The sequence below is a fragment of the Sminthopsis crassicaudata genome, chromosome 1 (assembly GCF_048593235.1).
Source record: "Sminthopsis crassicaudata isolate SCR6 chromosome 1, ASM4859323v1, whole genome shotgun sequence".
Taxonomy (NCBI): Eukaryota; Metazoa; Chordata; class Mammalia; order Dasyuromorphia; family Dasyuridae; genus Sminthopsis; species Sminthopsis crassicaudata.
This window is the reverse complement of record NC_133617.1, coordinates 631859433-631873063: the sequence shown is the minus strand read 5'-3', so window position 1 is coordinate 631873063 and position 13631 is coordinate 631859433.

Here is a 13631-nt window from a genome sequence, read left to right as displayed (position 1 = left end):
AAATTATTCATTTCACACCTCACAATACTCTCTTTCTCTGTCTCTGTCTTGTTTACTCCTAAACATGTTTATTCATGAGTCTGATAGATATGTTCTGTTCTTCTAATTTGCCCATGATAACTCCCTTCATATTTAGATCATGTATCCATTTTGAACTTAGCACATGATTTTAGATATTGCTCTATGTTCAATTTCTGCCAGCCTGCTTTCCAGCTTTTTCAGCAATTTTTCCTAAATAATGAATTCTTATCCCCAAAATTTAAATCTTTAGAGTTGTCAGACACAAAGTTACTATAATCCTTTACTGCTGTGAATTATATGTCTCCTCTGTTTCACTGATCTATCTTTCTATTTCTTAGCCAGTACTGAATAGTTTTTATATATAATGCCTTATAAAATAGTTTGCAATCTGGCACTCCTGAACCTTCTTCCTTTATACATTTTTTTATTAGTTTCTTTGAAATTCTTGACCACTTGTTAATCCAAATGAATTTTATTGTTTTTTTCCTTACTCAGTAAAATAATTTTTAAACAATTTAATTGAGATAGTACTGAATAAGTAAAATTTTCATTTTTATATATTGATTTTGCTTACCCATGAAAAATTAATATTTCTCTATTTATTTATATCTGACTTTTATTTGTATAAAGAGTGTTTTATAATTTTGTTGATATAATTCCTGGATCTGTTTTGGCAGATAAACTCTCAGGTATTTTATACTGTCTACATTTATTTTTAAAGGGGTATCTCTTACTATCTCTATTTACAAGGTTTTGTTGGTGATATATGGTAGATTTATTTTATATCCTACTACTTTGCTAAAATTATTAATTGTTTCAACTAATTTTAGTTGAATTTTCAGAATTTTCTAAATACATATTCATATCTCTACAAAAAGAGATAGCTTATTACCTCATTTCCCATTCTGATTCCTTTAATTTATTTATCTTCTCTTATTTCTTTTGCTAGCATTTCCAAAACAATATTGAATAATATTGGTAACATGTAGTGCAGTTTCCCTTTTTATCTCTTTTGCTTAAATCTATTTTAGCTTTATTGGGGAGTACTAGAGAGTCCCTAGAATCAGTCCTCAGAATCTGAGAGTGTGAACAGTTCGTGCTCTGAGATGTTCACTGCTTGCTGTGGTGGTGATGGTGGTTCTTTTTCTACCCTCTTGTAAGCCTCTGTACAATCTGCGTGGTTGGACAAAGTAGGCAAAATATCCATCTGATTCACTCAGTTGTCACCTGTGGCTCCAAGCTGTAGCATGCCCAGTGGACAACCTTGGCAAACTGTCTCTACACATTGTCTTATCAGACTTCCTCAGCAGATAGGCCAAACCAGGTAGAGATAACCTATGGGCCTCAAACATGTCAGTGAGTTAAGGGGATGTCTACTCCAAGCAGCTGAAGACTTTCCCTGGCAAAATGGGCAAATGATAACAATTTGTTCCAGTGACCATGAAGGCAGCTGAAGCAAGCTCTGCAGAGCACATAGAGCTTGGTCAGGACCTCCGCCGCATCCTGGGTCCTTGCCAAGCATCTTGACTTCTGAATTACCATTGGACCTCAACGGCTCAGATAGAGAGAAACTGAGGCTAATGACTTTGTACAACTCTGCCTCCCTCAAATACAGTTCATGACTAAGTTAAGCAAAGTATCACCTGTGGAGGTATTGGTGTTCTTTGATGAAGATAGTCTTAGGTCAGATTTTTTATCCTTTATTCCCTTGATCCTCCTCTTGTCCAAAGATAATGGGATTGGCTTCTGTTCCATCTCTCACCTGATCGTCTCAAGTTCCATGTCTGTAGCTCATCACTGGTAGGTTTGGCTCCATCTCTTACCTGATGGTCTCAAGTTCCATGTCTGTAGCTCATCATTGGTGGGTTCAGTTCCATCTCTCATCTGATGGTCTCAGGTCTCATATATTAATGTGTACCCATACTAATACACAAATATTAATTCAATTAACAAATATATAGTATTGCAACAATAATGGTCTGTTAGATTAATAAACTTTGCTTAACAAAACAGCAAAAGGCATGAATTCAGATCATGAAAACAATTCCAATGATTTGTTCATGTATCAGCATATAGCAAATAATCATACATTCAGTACCATTTAGATTTTTAAGAACTATACGATAGAAATAAATGTAGCAGCTGCATAAAAATAGGTTGTAGCTGAGCCAAGATAGACTTGTTATACCTCCAAAAAAACCTGATACAGAGAAATAAAAATATAGAGCACCAGCCATGAAGTTAGGAGGACCTGGGTTCAAATCTGGTCTCAGACACTTAATACTTCCTAACTGTGTGACCCTGGGCAGGTCACTTAACCCCAATTGCTTCAGAAAAAAGAAGAAGAAGAAGAAGAAGAAGAAGAAGAAGAAGAAGAAGAAGAAGAAGAAGAAGAAGAAGAAGAAGAAGAAGAAGAAGAAGAAGAAGAAGAAGAAGAAGAAGAAGAAGAAGAAGAAGAAGAAGAAGAAGAAGAAGAAGAAATAAAAATAACTTTGAAAAAACATTTTTGAATATATCTGAGAAGAAACAAAATTGTGATTCTTAAAAAAAAAAAAAAAATACTTCCAATTATACTTGGTGGCTCAGTCGATAAAATGCTAGGTCTGGAGTCGGGGAAGACCTGAGTTCAAATGCAACCTCAGACACTCACCAGGTAGCTGCACAAGTCACTTAACTTTAAGCCTTTCCAATCCACTGGAGAAGGAAATGGCAAACCACACCAGTATCTTTGCCAAGAAATCCTAGGTGGGGTCACAAAGAGTTCAACATAATTGAACAATGTCAACAAAAGAGAAAAAATACATATAAAAGTGTTTCTCAAAATAGGAAGACACGACAAGATAAAGTCAAAATGGGTCCAAGATTTAGGCATAAAGAATGAGATTATAAATAAATTAGAAAAACATAGGATAGTTTAATTCTCAGACCTGTGCAGAAGGAAGGAATTTGTGACCAAAGAAGAATTAGAGATCATTATTGATAACAAAATGGAAAATTTTTATTATATCAAATTAAAAAGCTTGTACAAAAATTGTACAAAAGTACAAACAAAACTAATGCAGACAAAATTAGAAGGGAAGCAATAAATTGGGAAAACATTTTTACAGGCAAAGATTCTGATAAAGGCCTCATTTCCAAAATATATAGAGAACTGACTCTAATTTATAAGGAATCAAAGCCATTCTCCAATTGATAAATGGTCAAAGGATATGAACAGACAATTTTTGGATAAAGAAATTGAAACTATTTCTAGCCATATGAAAAGATGCTCCAAATCATTATTGATCAGAGAAATGCAAATTAAGACAACTTTGAGATACCACTACACACCTGTTAGATTGGCTAAGATGACAGAAAAAAAAATGATGAATGTTGGAGGGGATGTGGGAAAACTGGGACACTATACTGTTGTTGGAATTGTGAATGCATCCAACCATTCTGGAGAGCAGTCTGGAATTATGCCCCAAAAGTTATCAAACTGTACATATCCTTTGATCCAGCAGTGCTACTACTGGGCTTATATCCCAAAGAGATCTTAAAGAAGGGAAAGGGACCCGTATGTGCAAGAATGTTTGTGGCAGCCCTCTTTGTAGTGGCCAGAAACTGGAAACTGAGTGGATGTCCATCAACTGGAGATTGGCTGAATAAATTGTGGTATATGAATGTTGTAGAATATTATTGTTCTGTAAGAAATGACCAGCAGCATGATTTCAGAAAGACCTGGAAAGACTTACATGAATTGATGCTGAGTGAAATGAGCAGGACCAGGAGATCATTATACACTGCAACAACAATACTATATGAGGATCAATTCTGATGGACGTGGCCCCCTCCAACAATGAGATAAACCAAATCAGTTCTATTTGTTCAATAATGAATAGAACCAGCTACACCCAGCAAAAGAACTCTGGGAAATGAGTGTGGACCACAACATAGCATTTCTAATTCCTCGGTTTTTCTCTGCTTGCATTTTCAATTTCCTTTTCAAGTTATTTTTACCTTATTTCTAAGTCTGATTTTTCTTGTGCAGCAAAATAACTGTATGGAGATATATATATATATATATATATATATATATATATATATATATACATACATATATTGTATTTAACATATACTTCAACATATTTTTTTAAATAGGGAGACAAAAGTCTGCTTCTGAAATAAAACTGATCATAGGAAAATGCCAAAAACTTTTCTTTCTAAATAAAGAACTTTTCCCAGACCTGTTTGGTTGCCTGAGGCAAGTATTTTTTGTTGTTGTTCCAAATTTTCCCCTCCTTCCCTCAACCTCCTCCTCTAAATGGCAAGTAATCCAATATATGGTATACGTGTTAAAATATTTGTTAAATCCAATATATGTAAACATATTTGTACAATTATCTTGCTGCATAAGAAAGATCAGATCAAAAAGGAAAGAAAATGAGTGAGAAAACAAAATGCAAGCAAACAACAACAAAAAGAGTGAGAATGTTGTGTTGTGATGCATACTTAGTTCCCATAGTCCTCTCTCTAGGTGTAGATGGCTCTCTTCATCATTGAACAATTGGAACTAGCTTCCATCATCATATAATCTTCTTGTTGCCATGTTTAATGATTGACTGATTCTGCTCATTTCACTTAGCATCAGTTCATCTAAGTCTCTCCAGGTCTTTCTGAAATCATCCTGCTGGTCATTTCTTACAGAACAATAATATTCCATAACATTCATATACCATATCTTATTCAGCCATTCTCCAGCTGATGGGTATCCACTCAGTTTCTAGTTTCTTGCTACTACAAAAAGGGTTGCCGCAAACATTTGGCAACATCTTTCAATCACTATGAGTTAGGTAAGAACTGAGACAACTATCTACTAGCATTGTGGATAGAGCACTGGGCTTGGTATCAGAAAGATTCATCTTACTGAGTTCAAATCCTTCCCTTACTGTGTGATCTTGAGTAAGTCATGTAACCCTGTTTGCCTTATCTGTAAAATGAGTTAAAGAAGAAAATGGCCAAAACATTCCAGTATCTTTGCCAAGAAAACACCAAATAGGGTCATGAATAGTAAGATATGACTGAAATGTTTGAATAAGAATGAAGCTAAAGATGTCATGTCATTAAGATTCACCATTCTAAAAACAAACAAATAAATAAATAAAATCAGCTTTGGAGGGAAAGAATCTCTCAAGAAAAAAATATTTTTATAAATACAAAATTTGTTATTTTTTTTTTAATGCCATTTAAACTCATTACTTCAAGCCCTCAAAATCTAAACAGTGAGCCTCCTGAGGATTGGGCTGGTGGATTTTACTGGTCATTCAATATAATCCTCAGATAATAAAAGGTGTAGTCAAGTAGGGTCATTGAAAACAAGATGGTTTGACTCTGAGAAACAAGATTACTAAAAAAAAAAAAAAAAAAAACCACAGAACCACAGATTTTTAGAAAAGAAAAAAATTAGCCTATAAAAATACTCATAATATCTTCTAAAAATAAATCACTAAGAATTCTATTTCTACAGATATAACTCAATTGTAAAGAAAGGGCCCCAGCTGTGTAATGAGGCCCACCTATGTCATAATCTTTGTGTATGGCTTGAAGGAAGAAGAGACATTCCTAGGCTTGTTTCCTCCTATACTTCTCCAAGAGAGAGACTTCATTTCCTGATAAAAGGGAAACAGGAGATTGGAACCAGGGGTCCACTCTAATCTCTACACTGAGATATCTCTGCTCCCTTAAATATTATTCATATAAGGAATACTATTGTGTTTCCATCTAACTTCTGATGGCGTTCTTACTTGTGGGAAGCAGGGAAACCCCAAGCTTCTTTCCTATCTAATATCATTAATACAATGAACTCACATAGTGAATAACAAAGAAAACAATTTATTTGAATCATAGCAAAACAGAAATCAGAGAAAGTATACATAGGAGGATATATACAAAACAACATAAAGTGAATGAGCTTTCCCAGAAACTAAGGGAAAGATAACTTGGCTGATCATCAGATAACTTGGCTCAAAAGATAATTTGGCTCAACCAAGAGAGACTTTGATCTCCTCCAAAGGGAAACTTCCTGAAAAGTCTACTTTAGCCACCTGGGAAAGGGCATATGTGGGGACTGCCCACTGGTCTCACATCTTCCCAGCCTTTTCCTTCAGCTACCTGAAATGGGGTTAGCCTCTTCCATTTTCTCTCTCAAAGCTGGAAGCTAAGAGTAGACAAAGTGACTTCAAGCTTGAAGAGTCCCACAGGGCCTGACCAATTGAGTAGTCCCAAAAAATATTCCAAAGGCTGGAGCTCTTCTCACCAACTCTACCCTGCCTTTCATCGCCCGGTTGGGCATTATCTCCACAAACAAGTGGGTCCCATATAAATAGTACTTGGAATGGCGTCACACAAATAAGTATAGTCAAACAAAACATTCCTACATTGACCATGTCTCAAAATATGTCTAATTCTGCACCTTGAGTCAGTCATTAACTTTTTTGTTAGGAAGCAGCTGCATACTTCATGATTGTTCTTCTAGAATTGTGTTTGTTCATTGCATTAATCAGTTCTTAAATCATTCAAAACTGAAAAGAGATCACTTTCATACATACAGCTGAATATTAAAAGGATTCTGTTTGAAATTTTGAATCATACCGCTTTTTACAAAGCACATAATAAAATTTACATATTATTTTAAAAACTCTCCTGACTCTCTATTTCCTTCTGAATGTTTTCTGTATTATTATTAAAATATTATGGTCGCTTTATTATTAACCTTCCCTTCCTTATGACATTCCCACACTACTGTGAAAACTAGAAGATAAAAACAAAAGCTCTGTAACATTAACGTAGTCAGAAAAGGATACTGGAAAGATGGTGATGTAGGTAAGAAAATTCCAAATTTCTTCCATAAACAAGACAGAACATCATATCAAGTGAATATAGATAGAGGGGCAAAAAGAAATAAAAGTTGGAATAAGCCAGTTGTCTTCCTAAGACAACTTGAAAGGACCTCAGGAAATATGATGGGGGAGGGGGTCAGAGATTTGGCCACAGTGAAGTGCAAATACCTCCAGGCAGACTTCACTGTATTAATAAACTGACTGGGGGGCATCTGGATCAGGAGTCACCCTCATGGACAATGTGGAGGTCTGACATCTGGGTAGGGGAAGGTAGAAGGACCCTCCACTGTCTTGGGATGCCAAGCCCAGCTGTGTTGACCAGATGAGGTTTAGGGCTTAGGCTTCGGTGGAAGAGAAATTAACACAGACTCAGTGAGTGGGGTAGTAGAGGAACAGAAACCCTGTGGGCACTTGCAGGACAGTGAAGTCCCTGCTTTTGGCTCAAGGGCAGAGCGGGAGATGAAATTTATTGTGGTGGGAGAGACCACAGGGAGCAAGAGTGTTTGCATGACAGTATAGTTGGGATCTTAGCTGTGGTTTAAGGGTGAAGCAGAGTGTCTGAGGTTGGGTCCCAGACAGGGCCTAGAAAACAATAATAAGAAAGACTTGAGTACTGGGGCACCATTCTCCACACCTTAAGACTAGAGCCAACTAAAATAGCTGCTAAATAAACAAATAAAAGTTACTTTTTTAAAAAATGAGTAAGCAAAGGAGAAAGAACAGCACCAAAATCAACTGCTATGGAAATAGAAAAGGTCTGGGGTCATGTTCAGTGGAATATAGTGAAGTTTGAAAAGTTGCTCTTAATTCAAAGAGAAATGTTAACTAGTTGCAAATCCAAAACTGTTTGCTGGAGAGCAATTTGGAACTATGTTCAAAGAGTTATCAAAATGTGCACACCCTTTGATCCAGCAGTGTTACTACTGGGATTATATTCCAAAGAGATTTTAAAGAACGACAAGGGACCTGTATGTACAAGAATGTTTGTGGCGGCCCTCTTTGTAGTGGCCAGAAACTGGAAACTGAATGGATGCCCGTCAATTGGAGAATGGCTGAATAAATTGTGGTAAATGAATATTATGGAATATTATTATTCTGTAAGAAATGACCAGCAGGATGATTTCAAAAAGGCCTGGAAAGACTTACATGAGCTGATGCTGAGTGAAATGAGCAGGACCAGGAGATTATTGTATACTTCAACAACAATACTATATGATGCCCAATTCTGATGGACGTGGGTCTCAACAATGAGATGAACCAGATCAGTTCCAATAGAGCAGTAATGAACTGAACCAGCTACATCTAGCGAAAGAACTCTGGGAGACGACTATGAACCACTACATAGAATTCCCAATCCCTCTAATTTTGTCTGCCTACATTTTTGATTTCCTTCACAGGCTAATGGTACACTGTTTCAAGTCCAATTCTTTTTGTACAGCAAAATAACTGTTTGGACATGTATAATATATTGTATTTAACTTATACTTTAACATATTTAACATGTATTGGTCAAACTGCCATTGGGGGTGGGGGAGAAGGAGGAGAAAAGTTGGAACAAAAGATTTTGCAATTGTCAATGCTGAAAAAATACCTATGCATAAAATTTTTGTAAAAATTAATTAAATAAATAAAAATTTTAACATATGGGTTCATGATTTAGACATAAAGGATGATACTATAAGTAAATTAGGAGAACAAGGGATACTCTATCTCTCAGATCCGTGAAGGAAGGAATTTATGGCCAAAGAAGTACTAGAGAACATTATGAAATGCAAAATGGATGATTTTGATCATATTAAATAAAAAAGACTTTGTACAAGCAAAACCAATGCAGCCAAGATTAGAAGGGAAGCAGAAAACTGGGAATTTTTTTTTACATCCCTCTAATAAAGGTTTAAAGCCATTCTCCAACTGATAAATGGTTAAAGGATATGAACAGACAATTTTCAGATGAAGAAATTAAAGCCATTTTTAGTCATATGAAAAAATGCTCTAAATCACTATTGATTAGAGAAATACAAATTAAGACAACTCTGAGGTATCACTACACACCTCTCAGATTAGATAAGATAATAGGAAAAGATAATGATAAATGTTGGAAGGGATGTAGAAAAACTGGGACAATAATAATACATTGTGGGTGAAGTTGTGAACTAATCCAACCATAGTGGTGAACAATTTGGAACTATGCCCAAAGGGCTATCAAATTGTGCATATCCTTTGATCCAGCAGTGTTTGTACTGGGTCTGTATCTCAAAGAGATTTTAAAGGAGGGAAAAGGAGCCACATGTACAAAAATGTTTGTAGCAGCCCTTTTTTATAGTGGTAAGAAACTAGAAACTGATGCCATTGGGAAATGGCTAAATAAGCTATGGTATATGAATGTTATAAGATATTATTCCATAAGAAACAATCAGCAAGATGATTTCAGAAAGGCTTGGAGGGACTCACGGGATGCTAAATGAGTAGAACCAAGAGAACATTCATTGTACACAGCAACAACAAGATCAACTGTGATGGATTTAGCTCTTTTTGACAATGATGTGATTCAGGCCAATTCAAATAGACCTGTGCTGGAGAGAGCTATATGTATCCAGAAAAAGGACTATGGGGACTGAATGTGAATCACAACATAGTATTTTCCCTTTTTTTTTTTTTTTTTTTTTTTGTTGTTGTTTACTTGTTTTTTTCTCATTTTTCCCCTTTTTGATCTGATTTTTCTAGTGCAGATGATAAATGTGGAAATGTTTAGAAAAATTTCACATGTTTAACCTATATTGGATTACTTGCTATCTGGGGGAAAGTGGGAGCAAGAGAAGAAGAAAAATTTGGACCAAAAAGTTTTGCAAGGGCGAATGTTGAAAACTATCTTTGTGTGTATTTTGAAAATTAAAAAGCTATTATTTAAAAATTTTATAAGAAAAAATAATATTGATGCAATGTTTTAAGAAATGTATTAAGGAAGTTCTAGAACAAGAGGGTAGAGTAGAAATAGAAAAAAAAAAAAAAATACACCTATCACCCCAGAGGAAAACTTAACAGGCATATCATGGTCAAATTTCAAAGCTCCAAAGTTGAGAAAAGATTACAAACAACAAGGAAAAAAAATTAAATACTTCAGAGTTAAGATCACATAAGACCTAGCAGCTCCTATATTAAAAGACTATAGGTCTCACAACATAATATTTTGAAGAGCAAATTAATTAAGCTTGTGGCCAAAATTAATTTGTTCAGCAAAGTTGAATATAATCCCGAATGGAAAAAAAAAGAAAAGAAAAGGAAATTAATGAACTGAAAGACTTTTAGCTATTTGTAACAAAAAGATCAGAACTCAATGGAAAATTTGGCATATAAGATTCAGGAGTAGCACAAAGTAAACATTAAAGACCAATTATAAAGTCAAATTGTACTTCTTATAGGGAAAATGGAATATCTTAAGACTGTCATCATTACTTGACTAATTACTTGAGTTTGAAAGAAAGACGGGCTGGGCTAAGTATGATGGAGTGATTCTAAAAAATATAACTGGCAGGTAAAAGTAAAAAGGACAAATTATTTAAAACATTAAAAAGGAACGAGAGACAGACAGAGAAAGAAAAATAGAAGCTGTATTACAAACATTAAATTTAATTCACTCTCCATAAGATTAAGATAAATGTTGAGACCAGCTGGCTGTGGGGGGAAAAGTGAGACAGGTGACCCTGCACAATCCTCCCTCACTTCAATCCAATTCACTTGCAGATTATGGCATCTCCTCCTTTTAGTCCTAGTCCTTTTAGAAAACAAAGGACAAACAACTTCTATGAGTAGGAGTAGATGCTGCACTACCGGGGACCCAACTGGAACTGGCCACTTGGACAACAAAATTCTTTACTTTTTCCCCCTTCTCTTCCCTTCCCTCTATTCACATGGGGTATTTCATATCCTACCTGTGGGTATTCTGCCCAAAGGAACATACATTTTGATCTCTGAAACCACACAAGATATATTGAGATTTATGGGCTACATTTCTTTCTTAATGATTTTAAACCCAAATTACTCTGGCTTTCTTTGATTAATCAATAAAAGGTCCCAGGCCAAGTTCATGGATAGATAGATGGATAGATAGATAGATAGATAGATAGATAGATAGATAGATAGATAGATAGATAGCTACTCTTGGAATTTAACCTGCTCTTAGGTAACAAACTCTTTGCACATCAATTTGGAGGTCTATGCCTACAAATTCTTTTGGGATGACTTGAGACACTGGCCTGTAACCCTAATATGTTTTGGAGTCTCATCTGTATCCCTTAACCTCAACTTCCTCCATTTCAAGGTAAGTCTATTTTTCTTTTTTTTTCTTTTCCCCCTATAATTAGGGCCTCCAAAAGCCTCTGGGAAGGCTTCTTGGGTGGGTTGTCTGTCACTTCTCCAGGACATTTTTTCAGAGGAGAAAATTTGCTATAGGAAGAGATATTCCTTTGTTACTTTCCAATAGGTAGGAAACCTAGAAGCTGTAGGAAGGCTTGCTGGGTCTTCGGGAGATTCCATTCTCAGTGAGCTCTACACTCAAGCATACTTCCTTTTACTGGGGACACCTGGTCTTGGGAACACTTGCAGTTTTTAGTATACTTCATTTGTCATTTTCACCTCTCCAGGACATTTTTTCCCAGGGGAGACAAATTGCTAAAGGACTTGAAACTTTTAACTTTTCTTTACAGTTTTGTAGCAAAAATGGGACAATTTCTTTCTATTCCCCAAAATCCTCCTTTAGGCTCTTTTTAAAAACAGACACATTTGGCCTACAAATTCTCAAAAAGAAGTGGCTCATTTTCTTTTGTAATCCAGCCTGGCCCCAATTTAACCTAAAAGATCAGTAAAAAATGGCCCATCAATGAGTCTCTAAACTATAATACCATTTTATAACTTGATCTATTTTGTCCTTGAGAAGGCAAATGGACTTTGAAGTTCCACATGTCCAGGCCTTCATGGCCTTCTCTCAGACTAACTTAAGACATCAATATAGGATGTTACTAGTTAAATTTGAAGGGGGGAAATTGAAGGTGGAGACTGAAAAGGATTTCTTAGATGATCTTCTTCTCTGTCCTTCTGAGACCACAAGCTTCCTATTCCATCCCTTTGTATGCCCCACTCCCAGACTCCAAAATGCCTCCTAGGACCACCCCCTATCAGGATCTGAACTCTGTGTCCAATAAGATTTCCCCAATCCCTTTCCTATGAGTCCCTGAAATCCTCACATTCTGAGTTGGATTTCTCAGTGCCTCCCATTGGAGTGGGACGTCTTATCTCTCTTCTCAAGACTGGCTCAGACACCCCTCTTAAATTCTGCCCATTGAGATAAGTAGCAGACGCCTAGGGAGGAACAATCAGGGTACATGTCCCCTTTTCAATGTCACATCTTTCCCAAATTAAGGGAAAACTGAGTCGTTACTCCAAAGACCCCATTAAGTTTACTGAGGGCTTTAAAGACATCTCCCTTCAATTTGATCTTACTAGGAGAGATATTAATATCATTATTTTCTCCTGCACAATAGAAGAAAAAAGATGGATCTGGTATTTAGTCTGGAAGTTAAGTAGTGCTACAGCGGTCTTCCCTCTCAGGCAGATATCCTCCAGGAGATATTGTTGTCCCAGTTGCAGATCCTGGGTGGGATTACCAAGAAGGGAACAGAGACAGGAAAAGAAGGGATTACATGCTGACATCTCACTGAAGTTGTGAAGATGGGAATTAAGAAGCTGGTTAATCATGAGAAACTTTTTTTTTTTCCCCCTGAGGCTAGGGTTAAATGACTTACCTAGGGCCACACAGCTAGGATGTATTAAGTGTCTGAGACCACATTTGAACTCAGGTCCTCCTGAATTGAAGGCTGGTGCTCTATCCACTGCGCCACCTAGCTGCCCCCAATCATAAGAATCTTAAAAGAAGTTACTCAGAAAGCTGTGGAAAACCCCATTCTCTTCAAGGGCAACCTGTAAGGGCTCTAAAAAATTATACAAACTTGTACTCACTTCTCCTGAAAGGGCCACTGTTTGTTTAGTAGCCAGTCTGCCCCAGACATTCAGAGGCAACTACAGAAGTTAGCCAAGGGGTCGGTCCTCAAACTCCCCAAGTCCAGTTTCTGGAAACAGCTTTTGGAGACTAAGCAAGGGGCCAAGCTGCTGCAGAGGGGCAAGACTGTAAGCCTAAGGCTAGGAAAAGAGAACTGGCCCGGATCCAAAAGAGTCTCAGTCATGGAGGTTCATGCTTCCCTCAGGCCTGTGCCCAGGGTGCAACCTAGGGGGTACTACATGAGTAGTAAGCAGGGAAGGACACCAATGGGACCCTCTTAGCCTTGAGTGGGCCTTTTTTTAAAGTAAGCTTTTTGTTTCACCACAAACTCTGAAGAGTCGGAACTGCCTCACAAGGCACCCAACTGCAATTGGATACTTGGGCAACCCGGCTCTCTTTTTTTTTTTTTCCTTTTTTTTTTTCCCCCCTCTTTTCTTCTTTCCTCTCCTCTCCTTTCCCTTCCCTCTGTCCACACAGGGTATCGTACAATTGAGACATGAAAAGGAAAAGCAAAAGAGACATGAAAGGAAACAGGTGGGACTGGGTTAAAGAGGGAACATGTACAACTAGAAAGGCATAAAAGTCTAAATGAATAAAGAAATAAGAGGGCGAGGGAACAGACTAACAGAGGAACTTTTAGAAGAATAGGCAGATTAAGGAATGCAAAGGTGGAGGGGAAA